Source organism: Cryptomeria japonica, chromosome 3, assembly GCF_030272615.1.
Source record: "Cryptomeria japonica chromosome 3, Sugi_1.0, whole genome shotgun sequence".
NCBI lineage: Eukaryota > Viridiplantae > Streptophyta > Pinopsida > Cupressales > Cupressaceae > Cryptomeria > Cryptomeria japonica.
Window position 1 is genome coordinate 77,145,760 of NC_081407.1, and position 27,651 is coordinate 77,173,410.

Consider the following 27,651-nt stretch of genomic DNA (forward strand, 5'->3'; position numbering starts at 1 on the left):
TACACTATCCCTCAATCAACAGAGTGTATAGCAATTTTGCATTCAAAGCATAATCATCAGAGCATATAGCATATATCACAACATATATCAAAATTTCAAAACAGATACTTCTCACTCTGATATACTTCTCCCCCTGATATATCAAAATTTCAAAAATTTAAGACCATCAAAATTTTAAAATCCCCCTTTTACAACAATGACAAAGTACCGCTGCAAAAACCTGTTTCCATATATATATAAAATTGTTTATGACAATAATGAATAATACTTGTCAAAAACCGCTTTGTAGTCCTGCAAAAAATGTTTCATGGAGAGAGACTAGGACTCAAGTAGGGAGGTCGCCACTTCCTTCTCTATCTACATTTGTGATACATGTTCCTCCATGGCATCTATGGTGCTTAGTTCTTGGGTGAGTGTCAGTGCTTCCAGGTTTAGATAGCATTTTTGAAGAATTTGCAGTCATGGAAGTAATACTAGTTGAAGTTCCTGCAAATCCCTAGATCTTGTGCTGATCTCTTGCTCTATCTTGGCTGACTCGATCTAGAACCGGTGAATGGTTTGCCCATATGCTGCAAAGGAGTCGTAAGGTGTCTTGAATGTGCTTAAGTAGGACTGTAAGTCCGTTTGAAGCTGTTGCTTCTTAGCTAGCACATCATCACAAAATAGATGAGTTTGATAGATTTTGCTGAGTAGCAAGTTTCCCTCATCCAAAGCACTCCTTATGTCCTTTTGATCCTTTGACAGTTCAATCCTAAGCTCATTTAGTTTCTTTACCAGAGCAACATTGAGCATCTTTTGGTTCTCTTTATTTACATTGGCCTCAGCTGCTTCTTCTAGGCTCTGCACCTGATCATCCACTACAGTACACAGAAGTTTGAGTTATGCTAGTGATGAATCAGTGTCAAGAAGATTGGTACCGGGGATTAAACTGGTAAGAGTGTCTACAGCTGCATGAATAATGTCTTGTTCCTTTTTCCTGTGAATGATCTCAAGGCACTCTTGAGCGACCTTGATGCTTTGCATAAGCTCTAATTCACTTGCAGATTGGAGATCAATAGGACTATAAAGATGAACTGGTGAGGATTGACTTCTGGTTGCCTTCGGAGTCTCCAACTGAGAGCCTTTTGCCGCTTCGCATTCCTTGGCTGCTTCATCTTTCTTCTTTTCCGCTTCTCTTCTCTTCTCTTCTTCCTTGTCTTCTTCTGCCTTTTTCTTCTCCTCCGCTCTCCTCTTCTGCTCTTCCCTTTCTTCTTCTTCTCTCTTCTTCTTCTCTTCCTCTTCCTTTTTCTTCTTTTCTTCCTCTTCCTTCTTCTTTTCTTCCTCTTCCTTCTTCCTCTTTTCTTATTCTTCCTTCTTCTTGTTTTCTTCCATGTCCTCTTGTCCTTTCTTTTTCCTTTCTTCTTCTTGTTTCTTCTTCTCTTCATCTTTTCTTTTCTCCTCTTCCTCTTTCTTTTTCTCTTCCTCCTTTTTCTTTTTCTCATCTTCATCTTTCTTCTTTTTGTCTTCTTTTGTGTCTTTTGCCACTTGCTGTGTGTCCACAGCTTGTGCACCAACCTGATCGGCCTACTCCCCCTATTAAGTTCCCTCAAATGGTATATCCTGAGTGACATCTTTTGTATCCAGGGCATCGACATCTATGGTGTCAATTGGTTCCTCCACCAGGTTTCCTTCCTCATCAAAGACTTCATCCGGTTTGGAAATAATCGGTTCCTTTTCTGCTTGGAGGTTGGCCATTTGAGCTTTGTGTGAACTGATAGCATGGGCCATGTGTTGATGTGTATCCTTTTCTACATCATCAACTCTCCCTTCCAACAACCAGAGTCTTCTTCTCCTTGTGAAGAAGAGACCTTTATTTTGATCTAATACATCAAATAATTCTGAATTTGAGAGTTCGGGGAAGTAATGTGCAAAAAATTTCTCCCTAATCTCTTGTTCCTTTTCAATAGCAATGCGCCATTTGTTATCCAATGCTTTATACAATGAATCCAGTGTCTGAGATTTAATCTCTGATGGTGATCGGTCATTTCTACATAAATAAAGAGTAATTTCCTGCAGTACTTCATCTTTTTCCTCACTATTGAAATTATCATAATAATCAATTAAATCATGAAGTAACTTTCTAATAATATTCTTTACTGTTCTTTGACAATGTGTCAAAGGTTTGTAAGAGGAGATATCTATATTTACCAGTGCAGATGTTGCTGGTTCATTCTTCTTCACCTTCTTGGTTTGTCTAGCCTTCTTTGGCTGTTCATCGGACTCAGTTTCTTCGGAGTCCGGTTCATTTGCCTTAGTCTTCCTCTTTCTTTCGAAGACTTTTTCCAGTGTTACCTCTAGTTTCTTCTTTGCCAGTGATCACTTGGTCACTCTTGGAGTCTCAGTGGTAGCTAGTGCTAATGCCACAGGCACTGCCTTAGCTTTCTTGGCTGCCGGTTCTTTTCCCTTTTTCACTGATGGTTCTTCAACCGGTGCGATCCTTTCCAAGTAGCTTCCGGTTCACTTTTCCTTAGGGTCAAGAGGCGAGGCAATAAGGGTTGAAGCATACCCTTCTAGCATGTCAAACATGACCTCATAGCCCATAGGCTCCACTTCCTCCATTCTAGGCTCAACAGCCTCCATTAGACATTTGTCCACCTGAATAGTGAAACAGATGTCATCTTCATACTTTTTCACTATGTCACCTAAGATTCGCATCCTCTGACTCATTTTTCTTCTGAACTCATCAAAGTGTTTGTTCAGGATCTTAGGGTATCCGGTTCCAATGGCTTGCACACTTTCCTTTATCTGCTTGGTTACTGGTTGGTAAGGGGACCACTGGACATCTCCTACGCCTAGAAAGTAGCCTTGAAAATAGAAAAACAATCCTACCAGTAGTTGTCCAAATTTAAATCTCAGTGAATTGTCATTTTTGATTGCCTTGAGATTTAACAAGAGTTGCCTTTGCATACCGGTGCATAAGTCAAATGATTTGTCCTCTAGAATCATTCAGTAAGCGGCATTTACCACTGTAATAGATACATAATTTATTCTACAGGCTGAGAATGTTCTGTAGCCTATCACCATGCAGGCATATTTTACCAGTTCATCCTTGGTAGGATTAACTGTCATACCTCGTGAATCACTTGTCGAACTGGTGAGCATGGTCATTTTTGTTTTGCTTACTGTTCTCAAGGCTGGTACTTCCCCTGTGTTGCAGAAACTAGTGACTGCATGAATTGCCTCAGGTGTGATATCATGCATTCTCTCTAGGTACATCTTGTCACCATGGACTCTGCTCAGGATGATTATGATGTGATACGTTGTGAAATCTTCCAGAAAATACACCGCATTATGGAGTTTCTTCTTCTCTAAGATACTGAGCTCTGGTTTGATCCTTTTATCCTTTCTGCAAAATAGACCTAATTGAGTATGAATGGATAAGGACCCTAGGTCTTCTATCTTGCAATCAATATAGTTAGAAATTCCTTTGACTATGACTCCAGCTGGGACTTGTGACAAAGCATTATACTTGGACTTCCTTTGAATGAAATTTTCTGAGTCAATGGATGTGCTTGAACTGGTATGTGATGCGAAAGCCATTGAAGAGTATTTCAAGAACATGAAAAATACCTTTCACATGCGAATTTAGGGCTTCCTAATTCTACTTTACTTCGCTCTCCATCAGATGCCAAATTACTGCTTTGAGTTCTCCACTGCCGATTGCAAACTATATTTGAATCTCTTTCAAATCTCTCCATTTCCTCAAAATCTAAGCTCAAATCGCTTTATCTACGCTCTGCACTTGAAAACTTTTCTTCGCTCAAAAAATAGATAGTGAGAAATGATTTGAAAATTGCATTTATACATGTCTCTCACCTACCATCATTAATGCTCCTATATTAGGGTGTAAACCCTAATTTGCCTTTTTTACCATTTCTGATCTTCTGCCAAGCGATAGGTGTAGCATACTGGTTAAGGTCTTTTACTGGTTTTTAACAAGAAGTTCAAAAGAAGTTTGCCGTTTTCTCCCCCTAAGCCTTTGAGGCTTAGTTTGCCAGTTCAGATATTTCCACACTAGGTGCAAAAACCGGTTCCTCCTCCAATAATACTGGTTTCTTCTTCCATATTTTCTTCATATCTTCTTGAACCTTTTCAACCTCTATTTCTCCTTTTTGATTGACTGATATATCATCAAGTATATTTTTTCTGCTTCTGCAGAATCTTGCAATGTGACCTGGTTTGTTGTAGTGATAGCAAACAAGTCCTGGTGCTCTCCAAGGTCCATTGTACATGTTTCGAATCTTCCTTCTGCCTATTGCAGCAGTGTGACCATGACCATGACAGATCATACAACTTTCTCTCCATCCGGTTGCCGCTTGATGACCACCGCTTCTTGACTGATGATTAAAGACATTAAACCAGTTGTGGTTCCGGTTGATAAAAGATTTAGGACCAGTTCCTTTGGTCCCCTGAGGATATCTTCTAGTGTTATCCATTACAGACCTGCATTCAAATGCTCTATACCCAAAATTGTTGCATGCATAACAATGACCATTGAACTTATTGGATCTAGGTATATTGTTGATAAAATAAGGAAAATTATTGTAGGCTTTGCTCCTACACACATTGGTAGTGTGTCTTTCTTTAAGACAGTTAAAGCAAACAGGTTTAAATTTTTGCTTACCTTTTCCTTTGAGTGTCAGTTGCTTCTTTGATGCTTCAGCATTTGTCCTTGAGGATTCTCCTTCCTCAAGTCTAGAAAAACCAAGACCATTGGTATTCCTTTCCAGTCTAGATGACTCAAGCTTTTGCTCTAGCCTGACTATACTTTTGCCAAACTTAGCTAGTATTTCCTTTGATTCAAAGAGTTCTTTGGAAATAGCAGTGTTTGCCTCCATAAGACTTGCATTTTCTGAGATGGCAATGTTCAGTTCTCCTTGCATGTCTTCTTTCTCCATTCTTTTCTCATGAAGGCAAGCAGTTAGTGCACTAATCTCTTGTTTCAACTTGGAGATCTCATTATCTCTGTCTTTTACCAGATCTTCAGCCTTTCTCCGGTTCTCAAGCTCTTTGCTAAACCAAATAGTCAGTCCTTCCAACTCCTTTCTCAGATTGGAGTTTGAATCATTCAGCTTATTCAGTTCAGCAATCATAGCTTCCATGTTAGCTTCATCTTCAAAACTACTTTCAGATAGTTCCATCAGCCTCTCTACATGTTCTCTTCTTTTTGCTTGAGATGCCTTGTATTTGACTATAAGATCATCATAGGCTTGCTCAGACTTAGTGAGCCATTGATTAAGTTCCCTCAATGTGTATTCTCCCATATCTCTTTCCAAGTGGTTAAACTTATAGAAAGGTTGGCTCTGATACCAATTCATGAATACTAAGAGGGGGGGTGAATTAGTATGCCAAAAATCTTTGCACTAAAACACTTACACAGTCTAGAGATAAACCGGTAAAGCTATCTGACAATCAAACTAGTTATCACACATACAAAAACAAAATGCAAATAAGCCATTCACCCACAAAAGCAATACAACCATAGCACAAGATATTTGAAATGGAAACCCAACTGGGAAAAACCACGGTGAGATGGAACTCACAAGTTAACCCTCAGGTCGTGTCAAGCATTTAATGCTTATTCCCTCTCCTCTCAACCCATCTCATGTTGACACTTGTCAACATAGGATTGGGTTGAAAGTCCTCACATGGATCGAATATCATTCAATTCTGACCCTTGTTGAGATTATTCAATCTCAACCATCCATTGCTCCATATTTCCTATAAATAGAGCCCATTTCTTCATAATCCAGATCCTGAAAAATTTTATGCATTTACATTATAGTGAATTTTAGAGAAAGAGCATTTAGCATAAATAACATATATTGTCATTTTGGTCTAAAATAAATCTTAGTTAATTTCATAGCATATCTAATTAGTTTTGTTCACATTTGCATATCATTTTGACAACAATCATTTGTCAATCTTGAACCTCCATAAGGCATCCATAGTGCAAAAAGCTACTGAGAGCTACACTAATTTGGAACTTGGAGAGGAGAGGAACAAGGGAGAAGGAGTTACAAGCATGGTGGAAGGCATTTAGAGATTCCTTGCTGTGTTTGCTTTCATAGTTAAATACTTCATCATGTTTTTAGTGTCTCTCTTGATATGCCTACTTAGACTAGTTTTTGGTTGATTAAAACTAACATTTATCTTTGTTTCTTGTATTCTTATGTGTTATATGAACACATTTTTTAGTCTAACATTGTCCATTTTGTAGAGCATCATTTGGTGAACCCGACGTGAACCAAGGAACAACTTTTTGAAAAAAAAACTAACTTGTTTGACTATTTTGCTTGACACACAGGTCGCGCTTCGCTTTTGTTCCCACTTTAGCTCTATCGTTATTTGGTCTTCTAGCACTTTTGTTTCTACAATAGGGCTATTGTCCAAAATTTAGCGTTGTTGTCTATATTCTAGTGCTATTGTCCCTTAATTAGCGCTTTTGTTCCTGTATTAACGCGTTTGTATTTCGGTCTAAATATTTTCTTTTGGCGCTTTTGTACTTAGTTTTGCGCTTTTGTGTTAAGTAGCACTTTTGTTCTCACACAAAGTAGCACTATTGTAACAGAGCATTGTAAAAAAATACCTTGTAACAAAAAATCAAAATTTAGGCTTGTGGAAGCCCACCTAGACTGCATTTTATTTTTTTAACTTGTTTGATTATTTGTGCAGGGTGGAGGAGTTTAGAGTAGAAAGTAGTTGCATTTATTTCTTTAACTTTTCTTTTCAAAGTTGGATAAAATGTATTCATCTTCTTTTTTGGCTTAAATATTAAACTCACACTTCATTTTGGGTTATAAAAAGAAGCACACCTTTTATCTGGGCTTAAAACGAACTTTATTTGTCTAAGTTAAAAAGAACAACAAAACTCAAAATCCCACAAATTTACTTTCATTGCAAGTTAGGAAACACTTTATTTTTGGTGCTTAAAACAAGACAAATCTCATTTCTTGGATCAAACTTAAGGAAATTCACAATCAACAATTCAACTTTTTGTGCAAATGAAAAGAACAATCAATTTGTTTTTTTTTTCAAAGTGATTTACTTCAAGCAAGCATGCTTTTCATTAAGTTGACTCAGATTTCATTTTCCTAGTTTACTCAACATATTGCCTTTGAAAAATAAAAAGAACACCATGACTATTGGAGCAACATCTCCAAATAGTTAGATCACCATTGCAATGAAAAGTTAAAAAGAACAAGCATATTTTGTGTTTGGCACACTTGTGAAAAAGAGTTTGTCGAGTGGTCCTCCTTCTAACACACACTATCCTCTCCCTTGGCTTTCATGGTCCTAGGTGCAAGAGAAAAGTGTTAGTAACACTCAAATTTTATCTTTTTAAGAGAGGCTTGCCAAGAGACACATCACTCTTTGGAATGACTTCGCATGGTAAAACCTTTGAGCCGCTATAGAAATTAGGTGAGAGCAAAAGCTATAGCCTTAGGTATAGCTATTCCTACAATGTAACTTGCCAAAAGGAAAAATGGGCCCCACCACAAGTTACAAGGCTCTTAAGTGAGTCACTGCAGAATGAACTTATACCCAAAGACATAAAAATTTTCTAGACACCTTTAAGTAGTAGTCCACCCATTCTATTGATTGAGGATATTTATGATAAATTCAATGCAAGAGCATAGAAGGTTTTTCTCCCAAGATACTCACCATGCATATTTCCTTGAGTAGAAACATAGCTTTTTGAAAGGTTACTTGTAGCCCGATAAAAGTGGTGACTCCCCCATCATAGGGATCATCTATTTGTTATGCTTGTGCAAGACTTAGTATATCACATCCTTACCTGCCACGATGGGATTCATAAGGTATGTAGTATCAAAGTTGAACAAATATCAAGATGTGGGCTGAAATTATCACAACTGGCCATTTGACCTTAGGGATAAAGAGTGTTTGAAGTGTTTTTTGTTTTGAGTCAAGACCAGTGAAAATTGAGCTGACTTCACACTTTGGAAACACCTAAAATACATTTGAAGGAAAGGGTTATAAAAAGTGCAAAGGATTGGGTTGATCTAGACCCACAACTATTTGTGCCTTTTGAGGCAACATTCTTGTGTTTTTGTGCTTGATTTGTTCTCTTGTCAAAGAGAGAAATAAAAAAATCAATTCCAAAAACAAGTATTCATCCAACATAAACATTTTCAAAATACCAACAAAAAATTAAAAACAAAGAGCAAACAACAAAAGTATCACACTATATGACCATTCTTCACATCTTAAGAAAGAAGAATCTTCCTCAACATGTCAACTTGAAGAGAAGACCATTGAGCTCAAAGGCTTTCATCAAAAGGAGGAAATTCTTCTATCTTAATAGACAAATCTTTGTCTCTCATATAACCTTCTTGCATCACATGCATCTATATCTTCAAGGGAAATCAAATGAGTTTGATCAAGAGTCATTAAACCGTAGAGCTTTTACACAATATAGAGCTTTGAGTTATCATCAGAATAAGGGAGGCAAGATCAATCCTGCCTTCTTTTCAGATATTTGTATCACATATAACTCAACTAGGGTAGATCCACCAACCACTGAACAAGAAGAGGAAGAGTTTGTTCCTTTTGTAACACAAAGTTACTATTGAAGTTAACATTTCATCCATTCTCACCATTCACACATCATCAATCTATTTCAACTCTCAAAACATCAAGAGGTTTTTGTCCTAAGTTCTCTTTCAATATTGCTTGAATCAAACACAACACATCACTTCTTAGAGTGTCTCTACATCTAGGATAAACTCATCCTAAGAGGCATTTCTATGCAGGTTAAAACTAGTCTATGAGTGAATCCTCTCATTACTAGGTAGTTGAGTCTGTAACACATCTCATATCTCTCTAAACCTTATCACATCAAACTTTTTCAATCAAACACAACAAGTAATTCAAGAAAGAAATTTGGTAACATCTACCTTTAGTGCTAGAGATCCGTATGAAAAACACCCCACCAAACATCAATCTTTCATTTCATCACCAACTCATCATCATTTCCATCAAACATCAACAAAAACGTGTAAACAAAATGGCTCAAACCAGATCAAGGTCTAGACAACAAGAAATTGAAGAGGAAGAGGAGGAAAATATCAATGAATTCCAAGAAGCCCTTGGAGGAGACACAAATGATGAAAATACAAGTACTCCTACTCCCGTGGCAATAGAAAGGGCACAACACAAACCTCTCTTTAATAGACTTTTTGATGAAATACTCAGGAGAAATGCTGATGCTCACTTTTTAAGACTTGCTCAAGAGTGGGCTAAACTACCCTCTGACTTTGATGTTGCACAACTAAGACAAGCATCAGAATGCCAAAGTCGTAATGAGGATGAAAGAGGTTGAGATCACATTAGACATAACCTTCATCAAGGTAATCCCCCTCTTCCTCCTCCTCCTCCAAATGAAATAGACATGTTGTGGCAACAAGTTGAGAATCTCGCCCAACAACTTCATAGTGGTGTGAAAACTAATCAATTTTCACTCAATGACATTTGTCCCTATCCCTTTGATAGGAATCTTCATATGCCACCTTTTCCACGAGGTTTTGAAACACCCAAGTTTAAAAAGTACCAAGGAAAAGGAGATCCTCGTGATCATATTAGAGAATTCCATTCAACTTGCCTCGAAGTGGCATACGAGGACACATACCTAATGCACCTTTTTCCCCAAAGTTTGGGAGGAAAAACCACATAATGGTTTTCCCGACTACCAAGTGGCATTAGGACCTTCAAAGAACTAGTCCAGAAGTTCCTGGCACATTACTCACAATATTGAACGTGATATCACCATGGTTGATCTATGTAACACTAAGCAAAAACTAGGTGAGCTATTTTCAATCTTTCTGCAACGATGGCATCAAATGTCTAGTAGACGTTCTCTTCAGTTACTTGAACAAGAACTGGTGGAAATATTTATTTCCAACTTAAACGATGAAATGAAATTTCACCTAGACATAAAAGACACAGACTCTTTCAATGACATGATTACCAAAGGTTCTAAAATGTGAACAGGCTCTCACCAAAAAAGGGCTTATCAAGATATACAATGAGCCAAAGGATGGCCCTCGCCCATGCTTCAATAGTGACAAGCCTAACTTCTGGAACAAAAACAAAAACATTGTCAATGACGGGGTTGTGGATGCAAGAACTATCAAAAGTGCACAACTTGTGGTCCGATTTGCGAGATAGACACCCCCACCCAAGAATAACACAGTTGCTCCTCCAAATCAAGGACGCAATGTACCTCAAGAGGAACCCAGACAACATCAAACAAAATTTTAAACCAAAATGAACATACACTCCCTTAGGGGAACCTATTAAAACGATTTTACGTCAGTTGGTTTCTCAAAATCCGGTGACCTTACCCAAAACATCAAATTACGAACCTCAAGTTAAACCTTCATGGTGGAGGGATACTGAACATTGCAATTTCCATCAAGGGAAAGGGAATAAGACAAGCAATTATCACAGATTGAAAGATCTTATTCAGGATCTTATTGACTGAGGTGAAATCAAAATCAAAGGACATGACCCAAAAACAACAAACAACGATCATCTCATGTTCAAAAATCCACTTCCATCACAAGATTAATGGGGTCCTTCCACTTCAGGAAGAAACATAGATACCACTGATTATACGCAAGTCGTGTAAAATTACACTGTGAATCACCTATATGATGCCAATGAACAGATTGCAACTATTACCATAAAAAATCCCAGATCCACTTGCAATGTTGTTACACCTCATGGCAAGATCACCATAAAAGAAGCTCCACAAGTCACCCTAGCTATCCCAAAGCAATATAACCTTGTGGAACAATTAGAAAAAATGCCCACACTGATATCTATCTTAGAGCTATTGTGCCTATCCCCATCTCATAAAACAATCTTGGATTTAGGCTCTCTAAGAGGCGTCAGTCCCTGCAACCTAAATACAGATTAGGTCCAAGCTATGGTTGGAAACCTAAGATCATCACCTTGTCTCACTTTCTCTGAAAGTGACAATGCATCCTTCCAACAACCTCATAATGCCTCACTCCACATTGAAGGGTTTATCAACCAACATAGGGTCAAGTGAGTCTTGATCGATAATGGAGCAGGCCTAAATATCTGTACACTACAATTGGTCATAGCATTGGGATATGTGATTGAGTCAGTGAATCCCCATAAGAAGATAATAATCAAAGCCTATGATGATGTAGAGTGTTCATCCAAAGGGGCAGTTGTGCTACCAATCCAAGTGGGCCTAGTGGTGAAGCACATCATCTGTCAAGTTCTGGACCTTCCTCTACCATATAATTTGTTGTTAGGAAGACCTTGGATACATGCCATGCAAGCCGTTCCATCCACCTACCATTAGTGTATCAAGTTCCCTCATAATGGTGTAGAAATTACAATCTTGGGCATTGCAAATCCCTTTGCGTATTGTCACAATATCAATCATCAACTAGAGATTACCATTCCCAACAATAGAGAAGCCATCCCATCCACATCATATGTAAGTCCAACCTCTCTTTCCAGTTCAAACACCACTATACCCAAGCAAGAGAAGCTCAAGATGAAAATAGTAGAGGAAGGTCTAGGGGAGTACAATTTGAGTCAACTCTTTTGTGTTGGACAAATGCCTACTTCTCCTAGAACTCATGGTAAACCTCAATGGTTACTTCAAACACCCCTAGTCAAGCCAGCATGCACTTTGACTCCTTTCATCCTTGGAAAGAGTCAAGAAGAAGAGACCAGAGATGAGGACCTAGCAGAATGGATCTATAAAGATCCCATCACCATGAACATTCCACAAGCTAAGCTTCCCACATATCAGTATGGAAAAGGCCTTCTGATTATGCAATGAATGGGTTATGATGGTTAGAGTGCTTTGGGACCTTGCAAGCAAGGACGACATGAACCGCTGCAGCCAAAATTAAAGCCCAAAGATAACACAAGACTAGGCTTTCAAAAGGAGATACTTCCTAAGCTAAGATTCAAAGGAAAACCCAGCAAACCTCTATATCAGCCGACTACAAAGAAGTCACCTTTGATTATATTAGAAGTACCACACACCATAGCAACTACCCCATTGAAGCTAAAAATCCCAGTAGAACCATCCACAACACCAGTCATCCCACCAATCAAACCAACAACCCCATCAGTAGCAGCCATAACATCAATAGCACCATTAGCAGCAACAACTGTATTAGAACCCATAGTAGTATTGACAACACCGACAATTTCAGCAGAAGTAGCAGATTCAACACTACCAATACTTCCCGTATCAGATTCATTGATCCCCATAATCCTTCCTGCAACACCAATCATTTCATCTACAAAGGTACATCAATGGATCACACCTATAGTGTTTAACTCAAAGGACATCCCAGTATGGTATAGTAATTGGATACTAGAAAGTGACATAGAGACTGACTCACATGAGTGGGAATTTAATTCCGTTTAGCTTAATACTTCAGAGGAGGAAGACGCATCACTACCTCCACCTTGCAAAGACATCCCTATTTATAGAGAAGCATAGATAAAGACCTCTTGTATTCCTAAACTGAAAACTTCTTCTACAAACCCTATGTCACATCCTATGCTTGATTTTGATAGGGAGAGTACCATCAATGACTTTCACCACAACGTCTTAACCCTCACTGACACATCTAACAAACTTAACCTAATCGATGAGGTAATGCCCATTATCCATCCTGAACTCATTGAACAGAACCAACTTAATCCCCCATGCTTTGACCACTTCCAAAATGATGACGCAATCATTGACTTTTTGGAACTACGGGATAACATACCAAGCGGGGATCACAAAGTTGGATTCGCCATTGAACTTAATAGCGCAACATACTTTGGGGCAGATGCCAAACCTTTCAGCTATAAAAATATAATAATAAAACATGGATCTTCCAGTGAAAACCACACTGTAACACTATTTGATCCCAAAAAAGTAAAAAGAAAGAGCATATCCAATGGTGAAAACCTCTCCAAGGCACCAAAGGATGAAAGGTTTGACATTCTCCCCTCTAGTACACAGTGGGAACAATCAACAGTTCTCATCAAGGAAACAAAAGAATACAACGTGGGGACTCTTGAAACTCCTCACCACATACATCTGGCATCTCTTTTAACTCCAGAGGAACAACCTAAGTTTGTCGAATTCTTCAAAAAGCCTTAGATCAACTTTGCATGGTCATATGCAGATATGCCTGGACTTGATCTTGATTTAGTCATGCATCATCTTGCCATAGTAGAAGGAGCCAATCCTGTCAAGCAAAAACTTTGCAAGATGCATCCCTAGATCATAGTACTAGTCAAAGCAAAACTTAAGAAACTCCTAGATGTTGGTTTTATTCGACCAATTGATTATGTAGATTGGATATCCAATATTGTACCTATTGGCAAACCAAATGGGGGGATCTGTATCTGTACTAACTTTAGAGATCTCAACAAATCATGTCCTAAAGATGACTTCCCCCTACCAAACATCGAAATAATAGTGGACCTAACAGCAGGACATGCCATTCTTTCACTCATGGATGGCTTTTTAGGGTACAACCAGATAAAGATCACACTAGAGGATCAACATAAGATGGCCTTCACATGTCCATGGGGAACATACTACTCGAATGTAATGCCTTTTGGTCTAAAGAATGCAGGAGTGACCTATCAAAGAGAAATGACCACCATCTTCCATGACATGATCCATACCATGATGGAAGATTATGTTGATGACTTATTGGCAAAATCACTAACAAGAGAAGCTCATCTAGAAATATTAGAGAAAATCTTTGACAGACTAGAACAATATCATGTTTGACTCAATCCAAAGAAATGTGTCTTTGGAGTAACCTCCAGGAAGCTTCTAGGATACATTGTCTCAAGCAAAGGTATTGAGGTTGACCCAACAAAGGTTAAAGCAATCATGGACATGCCACCTCCAAGGAACATCAGTCAGCTAAGGACATTACAAGGGTGGCTACAATCCATCTGAAGATTCATTGCACAACTAGCAGATAAGTGTCACCCCTTTACACACCTGCTACACAGAAACGTCCACTTTCAATGGGATACCAGATGCCATCAGGCATTCCGGATGCTTAAAGACTATCTCATGAATACACCATTGTTGATTCCACCAGATCCAAGTAAGCCTCTATTACTCTATATTTCTGCAACAAATACAACATTGGGAGTACTAGTGGCTCAACAAAATGCAAAATGGAAAGAGTGTGCTGTTTACTACATCTCTCGCACACTGGTTGGCTATGAACTCAATTACACAACTATTGAGCGAGCTTACCTAGTAGTAATCTTGGTAGCCACTAAACTGAGGCACTACCTATTAGCACATAAAGTACAACTCATTGCAAAGATTGATCCACTAAAGTACTTACTCAGCAAAGCAGCATTGATGGGCTGCTTTGCCAAATGGGTGATGATTCTAAGTGAATTTGACATCAAGTATGTGGACCGTAAGGCTATCAAGGGCCAATTTATGGTAGATCAGTTGGCTGATGCACCACTCATAGGCAATCATCCTCTCATTTCCAATTTTCCAGATGAAGAGATCTTCATGATCATAACAGCATAACCATGGAAACTATACTTTGATGGTTCCTATACTAGGCATGGCTCAGGGGCAGGTATCTTGTTCATCACACCTCAAGGTGACAGCATCCTGAAGTTTTACAGGCTCACATTTCCATGCACAAACAACATAGCAGAGTATGAGGCCTTGATTACAGGACTCAGACTAGCCATACATTGGAAATTGAAAGAGCTATAGATATATGGTGACTCCCAGTTGGTCCTCTGACAAGTAACAGATGAATATCAGACCAAGGATGACAAGCTCATGCCATACAAACAAATGGTGGACAATTTAAAGGTATCATTCACTACTATCACCTTTGAGCAGATGCCTAGAGATTAGAATCGAGCTACTGACGCTATGGCTACCATTGCATCTCTCCTAGATCTTCCACATAATTCAACATGCTATGAGTTCTTGGTTGAACAACTTTGGATTTCCACTTATGATATCCCCGAATCTGAGATGATATGTCACCTTGTCAGTTTCAAATCCCCATGGAATGGTTAGTTCTACACCTATCTTTGTGATCACACACTTCCTCCTAACTAATCAAATGACCAACATAAAACCTTCATTCGCCAAACCATTCGATATACCATTATTGCTGAGACCCTATACCAATGTGGTATTGATGGTACTCTCCTTCAATGTCTAGAATAGGATGAGATAACAAAGGCCTTGGAAGAGGTACATGAAGGAATTTGTGGAACTCGTGCAAGCGGTCTGTCACTAGCCAAGAAACTCATGCGCACTGGATACTATTGGCCATCCATGGAAAAAGACTCCTACTATTTTGTCAGAAAATGCAAGAAATGCCAAGTTCATGGAGACCTGATACATGAACCAACATAGGAATTGTAACCAATCGCAGCACCATGGCCTTTTTGTCACTGGGGACTTGACCTTGTGGGTAAGATTCATCCATCTTCATCCAACGACCATAAATTCATCATTACCGCTACTGAATACTTCACGAAGTGGATCGAAGTTGTTCCACTCACCCAAGTCACCAGCAAGCAGATCACCTCATTCATCCCTAATTACATCATTTTCTAGTATGGTGTACCCATGTCCATCATCACAGATAACGATCTTCCTTTCAAAAATCAAGATGTCCGTGAGCTCTGTGAGAAGTTTCACATCCAACACCACTTTTCCACTCCTTATTACCCACAAGGAAATGGTCAAGCCGAAGCATCCAACAAAAACATATTGAGAATCCTCAAGAAGACAGTCAATGATGTTGGCAGTGATTGGCATGTTCAATTGAATCTAGCACTATGGGTGTATCGAACTAGCATTCGAACCCCTACAGGCACAACTCCCTACTCACTGGTCTATGGTGCAGAAGCTATCCTTCCTATTGAGGTCAAGATACCATATCTATGAGTTCCTTTGCATAATCTCAAAGATGCCAAAGTCTACAAAGTATCATGTCTTCAGGACTTAGAGCTACTTGATGAAAAGCGACAAGCTGCATACAATCACCTCAAAGCCTATCAGCAGTGCATGAGCAGAAGCTATAATAATCAAGTTAGACCTCACACATTTGAGGTAGGTGATCTTGTTCTTCAAGAGAATCCTTGTAACCAACCAAATAGAGAACCTTAGGGAAAGTTTGAATCAAACTAGCTGGGTCCATATGTTATCGCTGTTGTATTTGGGTCCAGGGCATATCAGTTGGCTACTTCAGAAGGAGAACTGCTAGCAGATCTGATCAACAACATGCACCTCAAATGGTTTTATACATAAGATGCACAGAGTATCAGGCTCCCCTACATACTAGGAAAACACCAAAAACATTTAGATAAATGTCCTGTAGAAAATAGTAAAGAAAAATCATGCATCCAAATGGTGAACAACCACTCTGGTGGCACCTTGGGTAAGTGCGATGGTAAAAACCTAGCAAATAGGTGCCACTCATAAAGGCTATAGCTCCATTTTCTTTCAAACTTGTTGCGATCACATTAATTATGTGCACACATCCATATATCCAAACCATGGCTTGTTATTGATTTGCAATCAAGGATAGTACTTCATGCGTCTTGCATCCTGCTTTTTCATAGTCATGCCTAAACTGGGGGAAATACCCTTAACCTATTGATGGAAGTGGATTCTGTATTACTTGTGATTCATTGAGTTCTTCATTCAAAACTGTCTCACAAAATACCAAAAACATTGGAAAACTATCTCACAAAATCCAAAAACATTTTGAAAACATCAAAAATCAATAAAAAACAAGGCAATGCTTTTGTACATACGCATCCAAGTAGATACCAAACACACATTCTGAAATACTCAAACGATGACCACTTCTCACATTGACCAAACAATCAACATCAAAATGCAAAACTGTCTTCACAAGGATGCATCCTTCCTTACCAAAACAAAGACAAGATAACATTTTTCTTTGACAAGAAAATTTTGTTTAAGCTATCAAGTACTTGGTAAGTTTGATAAAGTTATTTATTTACATCAGGTTCCTACGCTACTCCAGGATATCCACAAGTGATTCAAGTGGTCGGGATGGTTCCTAAGCATTGTTTGTGTATAGTCTGTGAATTATTCAAATGAAGTTCTGGGGCATGTACTAATGGTGTCTACGTGGGAAGTTCACTAAGCTATGTGATCTTATGTAAAATACAATCAAAGATCATTGTGGCTTGCTGACTATAGTGTATAACTCGACCATATGAGCATGAACCATTATGGAGGGTCCATATTCTTTATTCTGTATTTATGCTATTTGTTTGTAGGTACAATGCTCTATCCTTGGTTCCTACTGCCTCATTCAAGTTCAATATTACCATGCTCAATGATGAAAATAAAAGCACTATGGATTGTCATTCCATCTCATCTGTTTATATTGCATTATATTGCATGTCACCCATCCATTTAATCATTCATTATTCATATGCATGGTTTTGTATGCAAATGTGAACAAGATTAATATGAGAAGTTATGGGAAAATGAGTTGGTCTTGGATACAATCATGATAGAGTTATTTCATACATCATCAGTGCATCATGCAGAGTCTGAACAACCTTGCATTCATATATCATAATCACATCATCATTACATTTAGTTGCATTTTCATAAAACCCAGTTCATTTCCTTACATATAGGTTTATTAAAATCTTAAAAATTCTTCATTAGGATGCATTTCATATCATTTAGTTGCATTTAAATACATTTGATAGACATCATGTAGGAATAAATAATAAATATAGACATCATATAAATAAATCATCTCATCAACACATCCATATAGCAAGTACAAGTATCCATCTAAGCATAAATCATAGATCATCATCCTACATAACATCCATACATATCATCAAAATGCATATCATCACAAAATATGGGATCTCCTCATATATCATATCATATCGATAAAAACATACATGTATCGAAGTACAATGAAGTCCAAAATGACAATATAAAAGCATACAAGAATGTCCTCTTAGATGCCACTTTGACCAGATGTTGCACCACCATCACCACCTGCTCCCCCACTCCCCCTGCACCACCTGATCTATCTCTTCATGGAGGACCCATCACACCACCACTACTCTGCATCCTCTGAGACCATTCTGATCTCTCTCGATGCATCTATGAATAACTTAGTGCTCGTCAACTAGATGGCACCTCCTGCTCATACAAGCCCCGTTAGTAATCAACCTCTGCACTTACTCTCTGCAACTCTCTTGCTAGGGAATCAGTTGATGACTCATGTCCCTGTACTCCCTCCAAGGTCCGAAATCTCTCCTATAACTGGATCACCCTATCCACAGCCTGATCTCTCTCTCGCAACACTACAGTCAACTCTGACTCTCATGCAAACAACTGCACATCTCTAGCTGCCACCTCTGCCTCCATATCCTCTAGCTGCATCTGCAAAACTAATATCATATGGTCCCACAGATCTCCACCTGTAGCTCCCTCCCCCATATCCATAGGTGCCTCTCCAATGGCTCCCTCCTCTGTATCCATAGGTGCCTGTCCCTCACTTGCATCCCTGCCACCTAATCTCAAGCCTCCCTGCATCAAAGATCCCTGAGATAGCCACAATGGATTCACACATCTCCCTCTTTGTTGTAATCATCCACCACCCCCACCTCCTCTCAAACCCCCACCCCTCCTCCTCCTCCATCACCACCTCCTCCATCCCCACCACCACCATCTCCTCTCCCTCATACACCTACGTGACCTCCTTTCCCCCTCAAAGGATGGAATAGGCTTCACTGGATCTAATATCTGAGGAATCGGATGTACCGCAATGTACTAAGTGTACTCATCTGACACCTCTACATCTACCACCCCCAGCCTCATCTACCATGGTCTTTCCTGTAGTGTGCAGAACTCTACCAACACCTGATCAAAAGGTAACACTAGCCCCCATAGGAACCTCTCTTAGACTACCCTAGCATACTCTCCCGATCCACTAGGCAATCCCTGCCGCTGCCCAAACTATCTCAAAACTCTACCCAGAAGCTGTATCTCCACATTGTAGGCTATCCTACCAATGAGGTATCGTGTCATAAACACATATGGCAATGCCTCTGCATCATCCTCCCAAGGCTCACACTCAATATATGGCCTCCAGATCATGGTATCCAAATCATCCAGTGCCCGCCGCCACCACTCTAACTTCCCCAGGTGGGGCTGACTCATCATACCTCCATACATGTATACATATGGCTGGTCCACTGCTTAGAATCTCAGACTCACTGGTCAGGTAATAGGTAAGTGCTCCCATGCCCAAATATGCAGCAAAGTGATCCCCATTCCCAATGAGCCCACCCCTCGGTATGCTACCTCATGTAGATCCCGATATAAGTGCGATAACATGCATGGTCCCCATGCAAACCATGTCCCCTCCGTCATCATCTACTCGATCACCTAACCCCAGCCAACGGCAAGTCCATGCGGTCATCGATCTGGACATAGCAGTCCCCCAACAATCCCTAATAGCATTGATGGTAATAGCTCATACAAGGCTGCTATATCTTCCCAGGATATCAACCCATCATCAATGAAGACATCCTCATCAAATAATCTATGCACTACTGCTGTCCCCCAAGCTTGGTCATATGTCACTAGCTCTCCTCGAATGGGAATGTGCAGGATGTGCCATACATCCTCCAGTGTAACTATCATCTCCCCCTACGCTAAGTGAAACGTACATGTCTCACTATGCCATCACTTTGCCAATGCTGTGATCAAACTATGATTCGTTCGAATTACGGGCATATACATAACATCATACAGGCCTGTCATTGCAATGCAATCCACCTCGGCCTCTGTTAATCGATCGTGCAACACTTGTGTGGTAGGATGCCTCTCACGCATCTGTAAGATGTGAAGATCCTCCTACACACATGCATCAACTATCATCATCAGTTGTTTTATTTCAAACTTTCTTAAGTTTAAACCTAGACTATCAACAGATACTTTAATCAAGTATCTTCGGGTCTCAACAGGTAAGCAATCATGGCACACCTAGACTACAACAAACATTTATCCTAATGACCTAAGTCTCATTAGGGCTACTATGGTTCAAAACAACTCTCAACTCACATCTCCATCCATCCATCATTGGAATTAGGAGATTCTTTTTCAAACACACTGGGGCATCAACCTTCCTAACAAAAGCGCTATTTTGCACACAAAAGCACTAAAGTACTGACAAACGCACTAAATCAACTATCTAACACTAAACCAACAATAGCACCACCTCACATCAAAAGTACTCAATCAACTACACAATAGCACTAAAGACCCAAAAGTGCTAAATCAGCTATGCAATAGCGCTAAACTTGACACAAGCGCTAAAACAACTATACAATAGCGCCATAGCAGCACAAAAGCACTAAATTAGTTGACAATAGCGCCAAAACACATTTTTAGTGCTATTGTGTTGACTCAACTTGGACCAAGCCAAAAACCTACAAAAAATGAATGAAATTCAAAAATTCAAATTCACATACTACTGGTTCGTAGTCGTCTGGCCGTTGGAATCGATGGACTCACTCTAGTTGATGATCTTATATGAAAATCGACATCTTGACTGCTGCTTGCTCTTCCAAAAGGTCACTATCAGAGCTCAAATTTCACTATGGACATGAATGCAAATGAACCTATTTTCACCCCTTCCCCCCCATATATACCCTTCGTCGTAACCCTAATTTTACCTCGCTCACCGCCGTGGTCCCCATGAACTTCCAGAGCCTTGCATTTCTTCATTTTACCTTCGATTTCTTCTATTTTTCACTAGTATTACTAAAATCTTCTCTTTTATCACGTTGCCAATTTTCATTTTTTTTCGAGAGGTCGCCCGATTTTTCAAAAAATTTCGGCCCATCTCTTAAGGGGGTGTACCACCCATTAAATTAACATTTTATGGGGTATATTTCTTCACAACTATTTTTCTTTCTTTGAAACAACGCGATAAACTGCACCGTCTCCAAGAAGGGCAAATGTAGTCACATAAATCTGTCCATTTTAATTAAATGAATATTTGCTATTTATTTGATTTAAAATCCACTAGCCGTCAGTTAATTAAATTAATATTTAATTAATTCATCTTTAAACATTCTCCTATTAATTAAATAAATTATTCAATTTATTTTAATTAATTCATTAAACCAAATTCACAATCAATTAAATGAATAAATTCTATTTATTTCATTTAACCCCATTTCCTCTTTTAAATAAATTAAATAAAACAATTATTTAAATCATTAAATCCCCTCCCTCTTGGATTCTCCTAAAAATGCAACTTGCACCTATTTGTTGAAATAAATGAATTTTATTTTAATAAAAATCCTATTTTCTCTCACCCACCAAACCCACTTGCAATCCTAATCCCCTTCTAGATTCTTCTAACCCCTTCCTAATTAGCCTAATCCATCCCCTAAATATTGTCACATTCCTAAGCAACTTGAAGTCACTTCTCAAAGACTTCAAAGTCTTTGGAAAGCATTGAATGCTTTGTGTGTTCAACAATTTAACCTCTAAAGTCTTCCAAACCACTAATGACTCTTACATGACCATTAATGGCTCTTACATAACCATTTATGGTTAAATTCACTTGCACCCATGGTTAGGGACTTTGACCCCTAACTCAACCCTCATGTGACCCATGTGTTTTCTCAAGCATTTATTGATTTGACCATGGTTATCCTCACTAACTCTTGAACAAGAGTTTATCCATTGGATAAAAACATTATTCTTTGGATAATGAATTTATTCACTCAACCCAACCTTAACCTTAGCTCCCAAGTTAACCCTGAGGTCATGTCAAGCATTTAATGTTTATTCCCTCTCCTCTCAACCCATCTCATGTTGACACTTGTCAACATAGGATTGGGTTGAAAGTCCTCATATGGATTGAATATCATTCAATCCTGACCCTTGTTGAGATTATTCAATCTCAACCATCCATTGCTCCATATTTCCTATAAATAGAGCCCATTTCTTCATAATCCAGATCCTGAAAACTTTTATGTATTTACATTATAGTGAATTTTAGAGAAAGAGCATTTAGCATAAATAACATATATTGTCATTTTGGTCTAAAATAAATCTTAGTTCATTTCATAGCATATCTAATTAGTTTTGTTCACATTTGCATATCATTTTGACAACAATCATTTGTCAATCTTGAACCTCCATAAGGCATCCATAGTGCAAAAATTTGTTGAGAGCTACACTAATTTGTAACTTGGGGAGGAGAGGAACAAGGGAGAAGGAGTTATGAGCATGGTAGAAGGCATTTGGAGATGCCTTGTTGTGTTTGCTTTCATAGTTAAATACTTCATCATGTTTTTAATGTCTCTCTTGATATTCCTATTTAGACTAGTTTTTGGCTGATTAACACTAACATTTATCTTTGTTTCTTGTGTTCTTATGTGTTATACGACCACAGGTTTTCGTCTAACATTCTCCATTTTGCAGAGCATCAGTTACTATTAATATTGTTGTGAAATATAGTGATTTCTTCTTATTGATGCTTAAATCAATGATTGAAATTACAGTTTTGTATTGCAAGTGTGGTTAAAATGAAGTTCCCTCATAAATATTTTAACAATTTAGTGTACATATCGTAATTTATAGGAGTTGGTACTTCATTTACCTCTTGTTTAACATGATTATTTTGAATAATTGAAGCATAAGGAGGAAATTTATTTGTCATTATCTTTCTTGGAGTTAGAAAATATTATAATATGTTTGTGTTAAAAGGAATTTTTTGATTTATGTGTGCTAGTTGTCACTCTAACTCTTACGACTTCCAGGAGTAAGTCAAGTCTAAGGAGGGGAGGATGTAGTGTCCACCCTTGACTTGACTTGTTTTGACTAGAGTTGACTTTTAATTCATGTGTGATAGACATTATTGGGCATAGGCTATTTCAGATGATTTATATGATGTTGACACTATCATTATTGATCGTGTGATTTATTAGACACTATATATTTATTATGTGATATATTATTGAAAGACTATATTGATCATGTGATTTGATGAGCATAATTGTTGATGGATTTTACATGCCTTATTATAATCATGAATTATACTAATCATGCACTTGATGATTTTTTTATGTACTGACCATATTTAATGAATATCTATGATGAGTTGATCTTATGGTGTGTTTGATTGTTGTATGACTTTCTTCGGGATAGAGAAAATGCCACATCACTCATTGCGAGTGGGACATGCCATTGCGATTCTCTAACCCTTGTCTGTTATAATATATATATGCATATGTCGTATCATTGCTTTGTGGATGCAGGATTTGTAGGTACTAGAAACCGACTCCACCTGGATCCACAAGTCTGAGCGTGTCTTTAAATCCCAATGGCATGTGGTTTGGAGTTGACACAAGTTCCCCTCACATACTCTAGGTCTAAGTTGTTCACTGTGAGTTGTCAGCGTCTTGGCGTAAGTCGCCATGTTAGTTAGTAAGCTTGGTTTCTTTCATGTTGTGAGTATGTTAGTATTGGTTGGTTAATTCTATTATGTCGAGACTAATTATTTGATTATCGATGTGAGATTAAATAGTTAATAATGCTTATTTTAATTATTTTGATTTATAGCGATTTGATTATTTGATTATCTAATGTTTAATTTAATTTATTGGATTCTTGCCTTTTTGGGTATTTAATTATTTGATAATTAAATATTTATTTACTTTAATGATGATTTAATATTTATTGTTTAGCTTATGTTGTGGTTTTATATTTATTTGTGATTTGACCTTTTATTGGTATTTAATTGTTTATTTATTTATTTAATCATCTATGGTTTAATATTTATTTGGTATTTAATGTTTATCTAGTTCCTTAATTCATTTATGAGCCTTTGGTTTATTTAATTTAATTTCCCCATTTGATTTATTTAATTGTGGCTCATGTTTTATTTATTAGTTTGACTTTTATATTAAGTGGGTGATATTCTGATACTTAAAGATAAGTACAAATGCTAAGCTAATAAGATGAGAGGGGGGGGGTGAATCATACAAACTTAATCTTCCATAAGAACATTAGATTCAAGCTCGGTAACATATACTTCAGTGATATAACCAAAACTACTAAGCACACAAACTTAAAAGCATATAAACCTCATATCACTCATAACACCAGATTTAACGTGGAAACCCAAATAGGGAAAAACCACTGTGGGATTTCAGACCCACTAAGAAATATACTCTTCTAGAGTATGCTCGGTTAAAAGCAAATCCTGTTAAAGATTACAAACACATTGCTAGATGTGACCCAGTTAAGGGATTTCCCTCAGATCTGTTAGGATCTTCACCTTGTTAGAAGTGACCTTGTTAAAGGATTTTGAACACTCAATCAGAATGTCACCTTGCTAGAGGGTTTTACAAATAAGACTGTTAAGTCCACTCGGTTAAGAGATTTTCTGTCACTTTCACAAAATAATAGTAATAAAAATCTATCTGCAACTTCACATCTAAAATGCTAAAGTAGATTCTTATTTGCTCAATACAATCTAGACATAGAACTAATCTTGTCCATTTGTTGGGTTTCTATACTCTGTTATTCAAAGAGGTCTTCAAGCTTCTATGCTCAGTAATCACTATGTAGCATCCCTGTGCATACATTTGCCTGCATGCATTGTTTATCAACAACTCCCTATTTATAAACAATTAGCTAACCGCTTAATCTCTTTGATCACATTTTCCATGATCAATCATAGCCATCAGATCTTCAATCTAAAAAATGTTTTACCCCACCTAGGGACTTGCATACATTTCTTGGAACTTGTGCTAGGGTAATGTGGTTCAATCTGCGTTGTAGATCTTCATGCTGATTTTCCTTTGCCATAGATTCATTAACAAACTTCATGCACAACATACCAATCATTTAATCAGTTCTAGCTCATCAGCTTCCTTCATTAAATAACACATGTAACCATTTAATGTATTCTATTACAGCTCAGTTACAACTCGGTAACAAGTCGGTAAATACTAAACTTCACTTGATAGAAATTCTGCCTTCATTAACCGATAGCGATAACCTTAGGATTTACTGACTAGGTTCCTTAGGGTTTACCGACTAGGTTCTTTGCTCAGTAACATAGTATAGTATTAACCTTACAATTTACAACATATGTATGATGTTAAAACAATCTAAACATCATGATCTCATCATTGTTTGACTCGGTAATAGTTGCCCATTGAATACCTTATTCATCCCTTTATTCATCATATTCTTTCTGTCTTTTACCGACATCTTTATACTCATCAAATCATACTTCTCAAGATATGGCAACATCATATTGAATTAGAAAATCAATTTCTTGACATCAATGACAAAATAATAATATTAAGACAATAAATCATCCTTAATCAGTTATATCCATAATCATCAACAACCTTCTCAATATCCTTATTGAAATGCCAACAATCTCCCATTGTCTGTTATAATGCCAAATGCCAACAATCTCCCCCTTTGGCATTGAAGGCAAAACCAATTGATTTGACCTAATTGATTCGGATTGCTATGAGTTGTTTGTGAGATTATGAAATGCTCTCTTCCTGTCATCAGAATTCTCCCCCATACATTAGACTTCTCCTCTTTTCTCCAGTCTTCTCCCCCTTTTTCTTCAATCTTCTTTAGTCTTCTCCCCCTTTGACAACAATCCCCCAAAAAAAAAGAACTAAAACATAAATTCTTTCTGTATAAAGTGAATTCTTGTTGTAATGTGTTAACTTAGTCTTGGTTAGAGAATTTTTTCTTCAATTCCTATTTCTTGTATTGTATCCTACACTATTTCCTACACAACTTTAGAAAACATCCTAAAGTGTGTAAATCAACATCAACTCCTAAAATATATTTTGTAGAGTCATCAAATTGATGCTTTCACTGAACTTGGTTAGTGAGTAGAAGATAGGGGTAGGACCCCTAACTTACTTTTGAGATACTCAAAAGTGTCCCTTAGCAGTGGGATGGTGAAGATGTCTGTTATTTGTTCCTTTGTGCTAACATACTCCAACACTACTTTCTTCTCTTGAGCTTCATCTCTAAGATAATGATATTTGATAGAGATGTGCTTTGTCTTAGAGTTCATAAGAAGATTCTTCGAAATGTTAATGGCACTAGTATTGCCACAGAATATAGTTACTAGCTCGGTAACTTTCTCATTTATACCTTCCAATATTTGTTTGATCCATGCTATGTTGGTACAATTCAATGATGCAGCAATGTATTCAGCTTCTGTTGTTGACTGTGAAACACATCCTTGTTTCTTGCTAAGCCAACTCAGTAGTCTTTCTCCTAAAAAGAAAGCTCCTCCACTTGTGCTTTTTCAATCATCAATGTTGCCTACCCAATCAACATCAGTATAAACTTTTAAATCAAAATCATTTCCTTTCTGATATACTAAGCCATAATCTTCAGTGCCTTTCAAGTATCTAAAAATTCTCTTGATTGTTGTCATGTGTGTTTCCTTAGGATTTGCAGAGAATCTTGCAACTATACCTACTGCATGTGCTATGTCTGGCCTACTGTGAACAACATATTGCAACTTTCCAATCATGGATTGGTAAAGTGTCTCATCAACAGATGCAGATTCATCATTTTTTGATAGTTTACAGTTGGTAGTCATAGGAGTACTTACTAGTTTTGAATCCTCCATTCCAAATTTCTTTAAGATTTCCTTTATGTACTTGGATTGAGTAATGAAAATTTCATTTTTCATTTGCAGTATCTGTAAACCTATAAAATACTTTATCTCACTGATTAATGACATCTCAAATTCTTTGCTCATTTCATTTCCAAAGTTCTTACATAAAGAGTCATTTCCACAAAATTTAATATCATCAACAAATATGGTTGAGATCAGTATTCCATTTTCATCATTCTTCATGTACATATTGTTGTTCTCACTTGTCCTTATAAAACCAATCTTAATCAAATAAGAGTGCAATCTTTCATACCATGCTCTAGGTACTTGTTTCAAACCATATAATGCTTTGTTCAATTTACATACCTGATCTTTACTCTTCTCTTCAACAAATCCTTCAGGTTGTTCAATAAAAACTTCTTCTTCTAATATTCCATTCAGAAATGTAGATTTGACATCCATTTGATATACCTTTAAGTTTTTGAAAGCAACATATGCCAACAATGTTCTTACTCCTTCAAGTCTAGCCATAGGTGCAAAAGTTTCACCATAATCAATTCCTTCTTCTTGAGCATAACCTTTACATACTAGTTTTGCTTTATTTCGAACGACCTCAGCTTTTTCATTTAGCTTGTTTCTGAAAATCCACTTTGTATCGATTACATTTTTGTCCTTCGGTCTTGGAATTAGTGTCCATGTGTCATTCTTCTTGATTTGATCAATCTCTTCTGTCATAGAATTTATCCAATCTTCACTATTAAATGCCTCTTTCACTATTCTCGGTTCAAAATCAGATATTAGACATGTGTTCTGTCTCAATTTGTTCCTTGTCATCACTGAATCATCCTTATCTCCTATAATCTGA